The sequence below is a fragment of the Gymnodraco acuticeps genome, unplaced genomic scaffold (assembly GCF_902827175.1).
Source record: "Gymnodraco acuticeps unplaced genomic scaffold, fGymAcu1.1, whole genome shotgun sequence".
Lineage (NCBI taxonomy): Eukaryota > Metazoa > Chordata > Actinopteri > Perciformes > Bathydraconidae > Gymnodraco > Gymnodraco acuticeps.
The window spans coordinates 101234-115537 of record NW_022991170.1 but is presented as its reverse complement, the minus strand read 5'-3'; the positions used below and the strand labels follow the sequence as shown (position 1 = coordinate 115537).

At 41.4% G+C, this 14304-nt stretch overlaps 1 pseudogene; it reads right to left on the bottom strand.

The window, feature by feature from the left end:
* Positions 1 to 3746: 3746 nt before the first annotated feature.
* On the bottom strand, positions 3747 to 12349 carry LOC117560709 (annotated as a pseudogene).
* Between the last annotated feature and the right edge of the window lie 1955 nt (positions 12350 to 14304).

Sequence of the window (14304 nt, the reverse complement as noted above, 5' to 3'; positions counted from 1 at the left end):
TGCACAGTAGAGACATACATACTGATATACACCTGAACCTCAGCAGGAGAGGACTCTTTAAGTAGAGACACTACATACTGATATACACCTGAACATCAGCAGGAGAGGATCTTAAAGTAGAGACACTACATACTGATATACACCTGAACATCAGCAGGAGAGGACTCTTTAAAGTAGAGACACTACATACTGATATACACCTGAACATCAGCAGGAGAGACTCTTTAAAGTAGACACTACATACTGATATACACCTGAACATCAGCAGGAGAGGACTCTTTAAAGTAGAGACACTACATACTGATATACACCTGAACATCAGCAGGAGAGGACTCTTTAAAGTAGAGACACTACATACTGATATACACCTGAACATCAGCAGGAGAGGACTCTTTAAAGTAGAGACACTACATATTGATATACACCTGAACATCAGCAGGAGAGGACTCTTTAAAGTAGAGACACTACATACTGATATACACCTGAACATCAGCAGGAGAGGACTCTTTAAAGTAGAGACATACATACTGATATACACCTGAACATCAGCAGGAGAGGACTCTTTAAAGTAGGACACTACATATTGATATACACCTGAAACTCAGCAGGAGGAGAGGACTCTTTAAAGTAGAGCACTATATACTGATGTACACCTGAACATCAGCAGGAGAGGACTCTTTAAAGTAGAGACACTACATACTGATATACACCTGAACATCAGCAGGAGAGGACTCTTTAAAGTAGAGACACTATATACTGATATACACCTGAACATCAGCAGGAGAGGACTCTTTAAAGTAGACACTACATATGATACACCAGAACATCAGCAGGAGAGGACTCTTTAAAGTAGACACTACATACTGATATACACCTGAACATCAGCAGGAGAGGACTCTTTAAAGTAGAGACACTACATACTGATATACACCTGAACATCAGCAGGAGAGGACTCTTTAAAGTAGACACTACATACTGATATACACCTGAACATCAGCAGGAGAGGACTCTTTAAAGTAGAGACACTACATACTGATATACACCTGAACATCAGCAGGAGAGGACTCTTTAAAGTAGAGACACTACATACTGATATACACCTGAACATCAGCAGGAGAGGACTCTTTAAAGTAGAGACACTACATACTGATATACACCTGAACATCAGCAGGAGAGGGACTCTTTAAAGTAGAGACACTACATACTGATATACACCTGAGCATCAGCAGGAGAGGACTCTTTAAAGTAGAGACACTACATACTGATATACACCTGAACATCAGCAGGAGAGGACTCTTTAAAGTAGAGACACTACATACTGATATACACTGAACATCAGCAGGAGAGGACTCTTTAAAGTACAGACACTACATACTGATATACACCTGAACATCCGCAGGAGAGGACTCTTTAAAGTAGAGACACTACATACTGATATACACCTGAACATCAGCAGGAGAGGACTCTTTAAAGTAGAGACACTACATACTGATATACACCTGAACATCAGCAGGAGAGCACTCTTTAAAGTAGAGACACTACATACTGATATACACCTGAACATCAGCAGGAGAGGACTCTTTAAAGTAGAGACACTACACACTGATATACACCTGACATCAGCAGGAGAGGACTCTTTAAAGTAGAGACACTACATACTGATATACACCTGAACATCAGCAGGAGAGGACTCTTTAAAGTAGAGACACTACATACTGATATACACCTGAACATCAGCAGGAGAGGACTCTTTAAAGTACAGACACTACATACTGATATACACCTGAACATCAGCAGGAGAGGACTCTTTAAAGTAGAGACACTACATACTGATATACACCTGAACATCAGCAGGAGAGGACTCTTTAAAGTAGAGACACTACATACTGATATACACCTGAACATCAGCAGGAGAGCACTCTTTAAAGTAGAGACACTACATACTGATATACACCTGAACATCAGCAGGAGAGGACTCTTTAAAGTAGAGACACTACACACTGATATACACCTGGACATCAGCAGGAGAGGACTCTTTAAAGTAGAGACACTACATACTGATATACACCTGAACATCAGCAGGAGAGGACTCTTTAAAGTAGAGACACTACATACTGATATACACCTGAACATCAGCAGGAGAGGACTCGTTAAAGTAGAGACACTACATACTGATATAACACCTGAAACATCAGCAGGAGAGGACTCTTTAAAGTAGAGACACTACATACTGATATACACCTGAACATCAGCAGGAGAGGACTCTTTAAAGTAGAGACACTACATACTGATATACACTCTGAACATCAGCAGGAGAGGACTCTTTAAAGGAAGACACTACATACTGATTACAACCTGAACATCAGCAGGAGGGACATCTTTTCAAAGTAGAGACACTACATACTGATATACACTCTGAAAACATCAGCAGGAGAGGCACTCTTTAACATCAATCATGAAAAGCTGTTCATTATCAGAAACCATTTATTGTGCACATTGTAGAAGAGATCCCACAAATACAATGTGTATCAAATGGACATTAAAATAAACACTGTACAATATTATTTCCCAGATATTACTAACAATATATTTTAGTACTGTACACATATGAAAGCCCACAATGCACCATAACAACAGCAGGTAGATTAGTCAAAAGGAGAAATAAATCAAAGCCTGAGAATTCTCCTATTTCAGATTTCTCAATGAGGGTTTTTCAATCCTCGCACAGGACTCAGCTGTCAGCTTGACCTTTGGAAGTTTGAGGAGGTGTATTAATGTTTAACCTTATATAAAACCCAAGTATTGCTCAATTTACATTCAATATGCCTTAGACAAACCTATTATTCATATATCAACATACAGAGCAATCAATCACACAGCTTTAACCTCTCTGCGCACCATCAGGGTCACAGATAACCTCTAGCATATTGATTTTGGAGTCAATATTATATATTTGGCAGCATCTCCAAATGTGTCAGTGCACTAAGAACCGTACATTCATTCTCTGTAAGGCACTGGATAAAGCACTTGTATTGCACAGTTAATGGTGACGTCAGTGTTACAAAAGTTCATTTGTAATCCGTTTTTTCATTTTGGTGGTCGGACAGCAGCAGGTTCTCCTCAGGACACTTTACAACCTTTCCCTCCACCGTGACCTCTTAACATCTGAATACAAACAAAAAACAAAAGCATAGTTAGAAAGAGATAGGAGGTATGAGCATGTAGAATTCATCAGTTTCTATAAATACTAGACTAGGAGGGTTTATTTTGTATAATATAAGGACAACATCAGATAACTGATATTATCTGAAATATCTTTGGGAATATTACACTTAAAAACTAAGATAAGGCTTCCTGTGACTCGAGGTGGAACACGCCCTATTTGGGGTGTTCTATTTTCCTGTAGTGTTATATAGGTTTTATGTGCAGAATATGTCCCCTTTAAGTGAGTCACAATAGTACAGTGTAAAAGTACTCTTTTCCAAGTAAAAGTCCAAAAAGTCCTTAGCCTCTAAGTATTTTACAAGTTATCTTACATGCTGTGTATTGTGTATGTCACATTGCCCTATATTTTGTTGTTAATAATGTCTTTATGTTTAGGTCTCAGGTGGATTTGGAGACCGACGAGTCTAATAAACCCGTAAAAAAGACGGATTATACTGCTGTGGTTGTCGTTGGGAACCACTGGATAAGGTTATTTGTACATTCTGGATTCAAACTTATATTTTCCATTGTTCCTGACTTACTCTCGTTGTCCTGTGTGGTGTTGACGGACTGCCTGGAGTTTGTCCTCAGGCCCAGTTTAGTCAGCAATCCTATTGGACGGTGACTTCACGATGACCTTGTCGTCGTCCTCGTTCTCGTCTGTCCTGTTTGCTCTCTGAGGGTTCGGAGCTGATAGGGTCCGTAAAGTTGGTATCCAAAATATCCCTCTTGGACAATTCCTGCTGAAGAACTTCGACTTCCACCCGCCCCCACCCCTTCTTGTCCTGCTTCTGGAGGTCCGTTGTATTCTTGAAGCTGTCTCCAGGATCCTCAGAGGGCAGGGGACTCAGACGGTCCATCCTCTCGCTGCTGGTCACTCGTGGTCTTCCAACTCCCATCTCATCAAGATCAGCCGGCAGAGCTAACACTCTCTTGGGTCCTGATGCTTGGAGAGACCCTGTTGGACGATTGATGTCCCCGAACGCCAGTGCGTATTTGGGGTTGTAGTACTTGTGTGCAGGAACCTTGATTGTAGCATTGCGCGCGTCCCCTATGCTGACCTGGAATCGGGAGATTGTCGCCGGTAGAGGCGGGCGTTTGGCAACCACTTTGGAGCGTAGGGTGGCGTTGATAGCAGGTTTGGTAACGTGGAACTCCTTGTAGAGATCCAGCTTCTCGGAGACGGCGTAAAGCTCTCGGAAATCCTGATCGAAGGAGTCCACCACCTGCCCCGTCATCACCGTGATCATGTTCCGGTCGATACGAGACGTACACCACGAGAAACTGAGACAGAGACAACAGTTATCAGCTAAAGCTAAACTTAACTAATGTGCAAAGAAAAGAAAAGGATAGTTTTGGTGAAAACTATAAAGTACCATGGGGTCAGATTATCATTTTCCAAAGGGGGGGTTCGTTTAGCACGAAACACTTGAAATAACTAAAGGATAAGTTACAAAAGAAAGTAGAAAGAAAGTGAAAAACATTTCTGCTAAAAAGTTAGCAATGATTGAGAGTCAGAGCTCAACATTTCAGATGTGTGTATCTCACACTGCTCTGTCACTTTAATTCATGTATCTTTGCTTTTAAATGAAAAATGTCAGAGGTTGTTAATGGCTAAGAGAACAGACCCTTTACTAAGGAGGATGGGTATGATGTGTCCGGCTCAATTACCTCCTGTTGGTGGTTCTGTCTCTCTTCATGACCGCCTCGCTGCACATGATCCCTTTCATATTAAAAACACTCTGGGACACTTTACACAAGAGCTGTATAAGTGTTGAAGTCAGAACTCACCTGTAGGAGCCAAACGCCACTTTGTCCCCGTCGATGAGCATGTATTTATTACAGAGGGCGCCGGGCACTTTGCCGAAAGACAAACCCAAACCAACGCCCTGAAGAGTTCTGGTTCTGATGTTCTGCAGACACACAGCTTAGGGTTATATCAGGAGCATTACCTGTCTGTGCTACGTTCATCTCTTTATGTTAAAGCGCGTTAGGGTTAGTGTGGCGGCTATATTCCCATTGAATACGGCCGCTCTGAGGCTAAACTTCACTCATTGATGTGACGGGTATAAATAATAAAGTCTGTACTGAACTCAACGTTTTAAAGATATTTAATATTGTAACGCAAAATAATAAACAAACAGAATCATACGGCCAACAAAATATATCAGAGCTAAACTCAGCCCACTGGCATGCTACTAAACGTCCACATATTATAACATTTGATTCCAGTCTATTTCAATGTAAATACTGTTTTATTTAATTTATTTTTCTACTATATTTTTTATTATTTGACATTTGTTTTAATTATAGTGTTCTTAAAATAGTTCTCTATCTTTTTTAATTGTTGTTTTACTTGTATGTACTGTATGCACCATGACATGGTGATAAACCTGTTTGTAAACACACCAGGTGCCCTAAATACCAATAACCACACCCATGTGACAATTACCAGAAACAACAACAGGTGTGTGTGGCGTTAACAAATAATTAAGATAGTATAACTATAAACACCGCAGCATTTTGGCTCCTACAGTTATGGTTGAGCGTTATCTTGCTTGCTAACATCAAAGGTCGCCTACAGCTTTGTTTGTAACCATATTGCATTATTTGCAGCCAAGTGGGCTACCAGGCTGGACGTAGCAGCAGATCAACTCATGCTGAGAGTTTATTCAGTGTGACTTTGTGGAAGAAACTGACCGCCAAGTGTTTTCAGATTTCACACACACATGATAATTGGGTCTTTGAAACTGTATGCCTCTTCTCTCTCCGATTGGTTCCTTCTTCATGATCTTAGATCCATATGATAATGGCTTCTTAGTTTAAGGTCTCCTATCATACTGTTTTCATCAATATATCACAGGTCTCAGATATATCCAGAGCCTGTCTCTGATTGGCTGAAACACCAAGCAGATCATTGCAGCATTACCCATAATCCCCTCTGTTTCAGCCCTGTTTCCAAAGTGCTGATTCTCTGTCTGTTACTTTAGATGAAAATAAGGAGCCCCCCCCCACGCCCCTCTGAGAGAGACTTGGTTACAAAGAACTCAATGGTGCTCTAGAGGAGATTCAGGTGATAAGGGGGGGGGAGTTACCTTGGTTGCTGATTGGCTAATGGTTACACAAGACAACACATCGTTATGACATCATAAAGTGGCCAAAATCTGATCAGCTCATTTTCAGACAGGTTTTTATAGAAATGGATCAAAAAGAGAGAGAATCTTTGTTCCTGAAACTTTCAGAGTCTCTTTACGCATAATAGGTGACCTTTAAGTAATTCTCAACAAAGTAACGATATGACTCCCAATATTAATTAAAATGCTTTTATAGATTTAGAAAATAGTTGTATTGATTTAAATTGACATGCATCCGCCAAGAAAAGTAGTCCGTTGTTACCGTTTGAACTAACGTAGCAACGGCAGGAACTGCTTCGATAGTGCTTTTGAGGAGCTTTTTGATTACAGATTTGAAAACATCGTTGCTTGCTTTAAAAGTAGCACAATTCATTAAGTCAGACCTTGGAAAGTATCTAGATATCCCTGCCCTAATGCCAAAGGAACTGCACACTGAATATGTGTCGCCGTCTGATGTCTATGTCTGGACCGCTGCGTCGAAAGGAGGGTTTCTGCCCCGTTACTTCTCCGCTGTTTTCTTTCTGCAGATGTGAGCGTCCTTAACAACGATTAATAAATCCTTGACAGCGGTCTGTCTGTTCTGGATTAACAACGTGTCACGTGTTCTGAATTGACCAATCAGAATCGAGTATTCAACTAAGCCATGTAATAAGGTGTGTTCTCACCCGGAGGTGCTGTGCTCCGATCTGCAGCCGGTGGCAGATATCCAGGAAGTGCGGCGTGGCTTGGTTCTCCAACAGGATGTAGACGGGAACAGAGCGACGAGAGGCGGCGTCCATCAGGTCCTGAAGGATCTGCACGTCTGTCAGCATGTCCATCACGATCGCTATCACCTGCAGGAGGAAAGGAAGTGATCAATCTGAGAAAATCCCTTTGACTTAAGTAACCAGAGTCTTGAATATTAATCTCAATAATTGATTATACTGTACAATGAAAACGTTTCAGACTTTTCCACATGTTATGTTGCAGCCTTGTCCTCAAACTGTTCAAATTAAATGTTTCCCTCATCAATATGTACTTAATATCCGAAAGTGCAATGCAAGGGGAAATTAAGATGTTTTGATATTTGTTCAAATATATTAGAATGAAAGTGACATCTCATCACGTATGTATATGCCTCCATCACGACATACTTTATGTTGCCATGCCGTGTATACATTGATTAAAGACGTAGGATTTATGTGTATTTATAATGTTTACATTATTACATCATTTAATGGTCCTAATATTATTTTAATTGTATTGTTATTATTACCAAAGTCAATGTCGTATCTTTAGAGATTTCAAAAAATGTAAATAAAAACACATGAAATTGTTCGCGCTGTCTTTTTACCTAAACTGGCAGGAAGTGAAACTCCTTCTGTATTAACCACAGAGGAAGAAGCCTGAGCTCTGACTCCCATCCAGGTCACGTTGGGCTAAGCAATAACTAAATGCTTTCAGACAGGATGTTTATTGCAGAGCTCACAGAGTTAGCTGCTGAGATCCGTTTAATCCCTGCGCTGTGTTCCCGTCAGGCTGACACACCACAGACCCAGCTTTAAGACAACAAAAGGAGATCAGCTGAGGAGTTAAGGACTTAAATGTGTCTTCAGAAATGTTTCCCCACAGCGGGTCAGGTCACAGGGCTATAGAGGCTTGTTCTTTGCTTTGACAAAATAAAGACAAGTCCAAGTAGTTGTGTGGGAAGGCAAAACCAGACAGACGTCCAAATGACCACTAATACTGACAATGATAGTAGTTCAGTGCAATGACGGACATCTCCTCGTCTCACTGTGCTGGGTATTTAGATTGATGTTTTGCTTTTATTGTTATTCATGCACCATATATCAATCAATCAATCAATCATCAATGAATCAATCAATCAATCAATCATCAATCAATCAATCAATTCATCAATCAATGTTAATCTATATAGCTCAATATCACACATGTTACATTTGTCTCAGTGGACTTCACAGTTTGTACAGAATATCAGTACGACACCCTCTGTCCTCAGACCCTCTGTCCTCAGACCCTCTGTCATCAGACCCTCTGTCCTTAGACCCTCTGTCCTTAGACCCTCTGTCCTCAGACTCTCTGTCCTCAGACTCTCTGTCCTCAGACTCTCTGTCCTCAGACCCTCTGTCCTCAGACCCTCTGTCCTCAGACCCTCTGTCCTTAGACCCTCTGTCCTCAGACCCTCTGTCCTCAGACCCTCTGTCCTCAGACCCTCTGTCCTCAGACCCTCTGTCCTTAGACCCTCTGTCCTCAGACCCTCTGTCCTCAGACCCTCTGTCCTCAGACCCTCTGTCCTTAGACCCTCTGTCCTCAGACTCTCTGTCCTCAGACCCTCTGTCCTCAGACCCTCTGTCCTCAGACCCTCTGTCCTTAGACCCTCTGTCCTCAGACCCTCTGTCCTTAGACCCTCTGTCCTTAGACCCTCTGTCCTTAGACCCTCACATCGTACAAGGAAAAGCTTCCAGAGAAAACCCACAGTTTAAAGGGAACATGGAGAAACCTCCCATTTTATATTAATGAATGTCAAAAAGCTGTCAACTCCAATCCAAGCCCCCTGAACGCCCCCAAGAGGCTGACATGTTCATTACAAACATGTTAATATGATAAGCCTTAGTGGTTCAAGTATGTCACCACCAAAGAGAAGAGGCATCAACATTACAAAAGGAGAAACTCCATAAGGAAGGAACACAGGGATTTTAGCCTTTGCAGACCATTTACATGCACTAAAGCTCATAGAACTACAGGAGAGGGAACACATATTTGTGTTGGCCTTATTGTAGTACTTTCATTCATGCATGTAAACCAAAGTGTTTGACAGGCAGATACAGTAGATGTCTAAAAGTGGAATTGTTTAGACAGAAGATAATAATAATAAATGTTATTTATAAAGCACTTCTCCTGGGGCTCAAAGCGCTTTACAAGCCGGTAGAGAACAATAACAGCAAAGTGCTAAGCTAGGTGAACAAAGGGCGAGGCGTTAGTGGATCAGGAGTTGAAGGCAAGAGTGAAACGATTAGGGCTTTTTGAATGATGTGAAAGTTGGAAGACGTGGCTCATGCATGTTATATATAATACACGTTATATGATGTTTCAGATACAAGAGAGAAAAAGGGAGAATGTTCTTTCAAACATGTTGGGACGTGTTCAGCTCACAGGAGGGAGGGTTACTCCACTGTTCTCTGGGAAGCTAAGTGGAACACATGCCTCTTCAGATCAAACGTCCCTCTGTCCTGCGGTTTCCACAGAGAGGAGAAACCTGACACAAGTTTTGACTTGAACATTATCTAAGAATGAAGATGATTAGGTTTGATCCAGCAGAACTGGTTGTGTTGTTTTCAGAATGTGTTTCTATTCTGAGAAATCTCCTGGTCTTTCTGATAAGATACAAGGTGTGCTGCATTCCACAGGTGCATCTCTATTTCACTTTGACTTTGACTGACAACCTTGGAAACACCCGTACACATTTACAAATGGGGTATGATATGGAGTTAGAGGCCCTTTTTAGAGTTAGATTGTGTATTATTATTATGTAGGCCTTGTAACTCATTCAGCAGCACTTACAATGGTACGACTGGCTTGCAGTGAATATATCTGCACCTTCCTTGTTGTTTCAAAGTTTGAAACGTTATAGTTGTTGCACTTATTGCAAGTCATTGTGGATAAAAGCGTCAGCCAAATATAATGTAATGTAGGTTTTATGTGCATGTAAATGGTCTGCAAAGGCTCGTTTCTCTCTCTCACACACTCCCCCCCCCTCCCCCCCCCCCCCCCTGCCTGAAGCGACTACATTGGACTCCTTTGTTTACTTCTGGAACATAGTGACATCACTTTGTAACACTCGCACTTATATTGGCTCGTGGTCAAACACATTGTACCTGATAGGCTAAGGGGCGGGACATCTCCAAGTGGTTGACCAATCACAAGGCAGTATGATCAAAATAAAGAGCTTTTTGAACATTGAAACATGTCCCTATAGAGGCACAACATACAGATATCAACCTGAACAGAAGCATATTAAAGTGGGCTGCCAGTTCTTCTGGTTTATTATAAATGTTTACAAAAGGAAGTGTACTAATGGTCAAGGTCAAAGGTCAAAGTCAACTTTATTGTCAATCTCAAAATATGTTTGTACACACAGAAAGATCAAAATACTATTTGCCACAGTCCCGAGGTATAAAATACTCACACATTAAAATACAAGAACTCTCAATAATTTACAAAAAAAATACAAAATATTGTGCCACATTCCTGCAGTATGACCAACATGGGGAAGTCATAATACAGATGTGTGCTACTGACAGATGTGCGGACAGCTCTTTATGTTTAATTCTGCTTCAGGCCCTTCCAATGCAAGAGAAGGACAGAAGGGAGAGAGAACACGAGGAAACAAAATAAGTTTATAAATAGGAAACAGAAAGTGTACAGGGAGGGGATTCCTGAGAAGCGTTTGACAGAAGCGCGTCTGTGTTGAGGTCTGTGTTGACCGTGTGATTAAAGAGGCATGTGAGTCGTCAGTGTTGCTGTGCGGGAAAGATGACTCAGCTCTGGCGCTCCATGACTAAACATTACGACGGAGAGTCAAACACACAGAGCCTCTTCAGAGTCTTTGTTTCTGCGTGAGGAGGAATTATTCACTCGTGCACTCCGCCTTTAATCGACTGACTGAAACCCCTGTTTCCTTAAAGAACAGGGTCTCAACAAGTTAATGTAAGATGTTAAAAAACCCTTTAAGACCAACAACAAGTCAAACGTTTACTGTAATATCCATTTGACTTGTCGTACTTTATATAAAGGATCATTATTATGAGAGTCCTGGACACTTTCGTACATGACTGTATTGTGTACACAGGTCGGCCTCCCTACGGGCCGATCACGCAGACTGCGTGGGGCCTCACCTCGGAGGGGGCCTTAACTTGTGGAGGGAGCATCATCTGAAGCGCAAATGCGGCGCACCTACAGCCACAGACGGACATATATGTCCATCATTTAATTGACTAATCGACCATGTTCTGTGAGTGGTCGATAACTACTCAAATCTAGCAGTTAGTGATTTAAAAACATCCCTGGAATTGATGATTTTAATCTATAAGAGAGGTTTCATTCTCATGACTGATCTGTTCAGTCCAATGTCAATAATGGAGTCCGGCCACACTTCACTGAACATGTGTTACTATAATCAGATGACCCTCTCTTGTCCTGTCCTCTCTACATCAATGCTTCATCACAAAAGATAAAGCAGTCCTCCAGCAAAGAGACGCTGCAAAGTTGTTTTACTATCATGTATGCGCCACGACATCAAGTCACTTCCTCAGCGTCAACCCACCTGGTGATAAACCTGATTCTGAATCATTATTAATATATCGATATGCTCCTGTCCCCCTCACCTTGCTGGCCTCCTGGATCATCTTCCTCACGACCATCTTGATGTGAGGTCCGTTCTCTTTAGGCGGGTGTGTGTGCACTGCCACGCGCGTCACTCCCTTGAAGAGCCCCCCGCTGGGCCAGCCGATATCCAGCGGCGGAACATCCGTGTCCGACATCTCGGGCCAATAAGTGGATTGGAGCCCTGAATCATGGTCTGTCGGATCCGGAGTACTGCTACTTTCCTCCGGATTCAAATCGTATATTTTGAAGGTGTTTAGCAGCAGCTTCACCTCCCTCGCGGACAGGAAATCGGTGATTTTGTCCTCTTTGAGTCGCATTTTGAAGGCTCCGTCGCCATTCCTCAGCAGCTCCTCGATGGCGGATCGTTGCGCTTCGCTGTAGTAAAACTCCGGGTTGTTCTCCGGGACATCGGCTCCGATGTGGCCGTCCTCCATGCACGTAAGCTGGGACTCGGCCATGGCTGAGGGTCGGTCCTCCTCCCTGGAGCTCAGGTGTGTTAATGTTGATGCCTCACCTGGGCTGTTCGACGCCCGGACAGGTGAGGTAAAGCTGGGGAAACTTTGTTCTTACCTGTCCGGCTGGGAGAGAGGTGGTGCTCCCGGGAAACTCAATGCTGCCTTCAGGTGCAAATGGAAAAACAGCAACTCTTGGGAGAAAATTACTGAATGGAAAGGAGGAAACCTGAATGATTGATATTATATCTGGGAACTTTTTACGTTTATGGAAAATTAGGATATGTTTAAAATATTAAGCGAACAAGGAAAACCTTTTTGACTTTTTTATGATGATTATTATTATCAAAATAAATGTACTTTTTTATTATTTTTATAATTTTCTTTTTTATTATCATTATTTAAATTGTGTTTACTTTTTTTATTTTAGTTGTAATATTAAATAATACTTATTATCAGTAGGAGTACAATAATTACTTTTTATGCTTTTTGTTATTGTTGTTGCTGTTATAATTGTAATTGCATTTAACTATTGTTTTGTTTATTTGTATTATAAAGTTATTATTATTAGTACAACACGTTTTTTTTAAAATTGTTTTTAATATTATTATTGTTGTATTTTTTTTTGTATTTTTTGTTTTATCTAGATCATTTGTATTACATAATTATTATTATGAGTATAACACTTAGTATTTATAGCATTTGTATTATTAGAATTTTAGTTAGTTTAGTTTACTTTAATCCAAGTCATATCAGCATTTGTCTTTTGTATATCATTTAGTTTGTGTGTCTTTCAATGTGGAAATGTAATAAAACCTCTTGTAAAAACAGCAAAAACCCAACAGAATAAACACAGGCACGCCGAAAAGATTCGGTCAATGAACACATCGACATTTCCTGTTGTTATTTGACTTCTGTACGGTCCTATATCTTAACCCTCAAATACTGTATGTACACGTATTTTTAATAAGGCAATAATAACATGAGATTCTCAAACATAATGTCCCACACCAAGATGGTCCTTGAACGCAGCACAGGCTGATTGTACACACAATTATATGTATCTTCCAGTAAACTGTTCCAGTCCATGAAGCAGACTCAGCTCCTCCCTGCTGATAAACTGAGATATGTTAATATTTAACACCGTCAAAGAAAAAAAAACAACTTCACTAATCTCTGTTTGTTCTGCTGTGTACGTGCAGTGGTGACTCGTCATTAGGTTAAGGTAGGGCACAGCCCCACCTAAGAGGCTTCTCAATACTCAAATGTCCCCTCCTCGACTCCCCTCCTCGGTTCCCCTCCTCGAGACTTAGACCCGCCCACAGGAGATGCGAGCATGGATGTGGATGCGAGCGGAGGACCGAGGAGGGGAACCGAGGAGAGAGGAGGGGAAGCAGCAGACGTTTAAAGAAATGAGAACTCCTCTCCTCTGAGCGGTCATATTAAAGCGACGTCCGTTCATTATTACGTGGCAACAGCTGCATCAGATGTCGAGTGTTTTGTCATAGCGCTGTATCTCTGTTAGATCAGCTGAACATTGTTCCCCCACATATTTACTTTGAATTCATTGAGAGTGCGGTATAATGAGACAATAACAGGCTACAGATGCGGACACACACACACAAATATATTTATATAAATATATACAATTTAAAGTATGAGAGCACTCTCATAATAACGTAACACAATCAGAGACTGGACATATCCCCCCCTCTCTCTGGTCGCTGAAATGGGGAATTGAAATTACGGGCCAAAAGTTGTATTTACAAGTAGGCCTATTAAAAGAAAGCAGAGGACACCAAACCAACTGAGACCCGTCTGTCCGCCGCATTTACGCACTGTACAACACACACCTACACACTGTACCACACACACACCTACACACTGTACCACACACACCTACACACACCTACACACTGTACCACACACACCTACAGCTCCAAAAGCATAAGCCGTTGTGTATTTTATTATGTGAAGCATTGGTCTTAGAAACATATCGACTCTTTGTTTGTAGATATCTACTAAACTAAAGCAAATAAAGAGAGTAGGCCTGTTATACTGAATGATATATATTATACACACTGCTCTGCTTTCTGCATGGACCGTACAGCTGTTCTCTCTGGAAACAT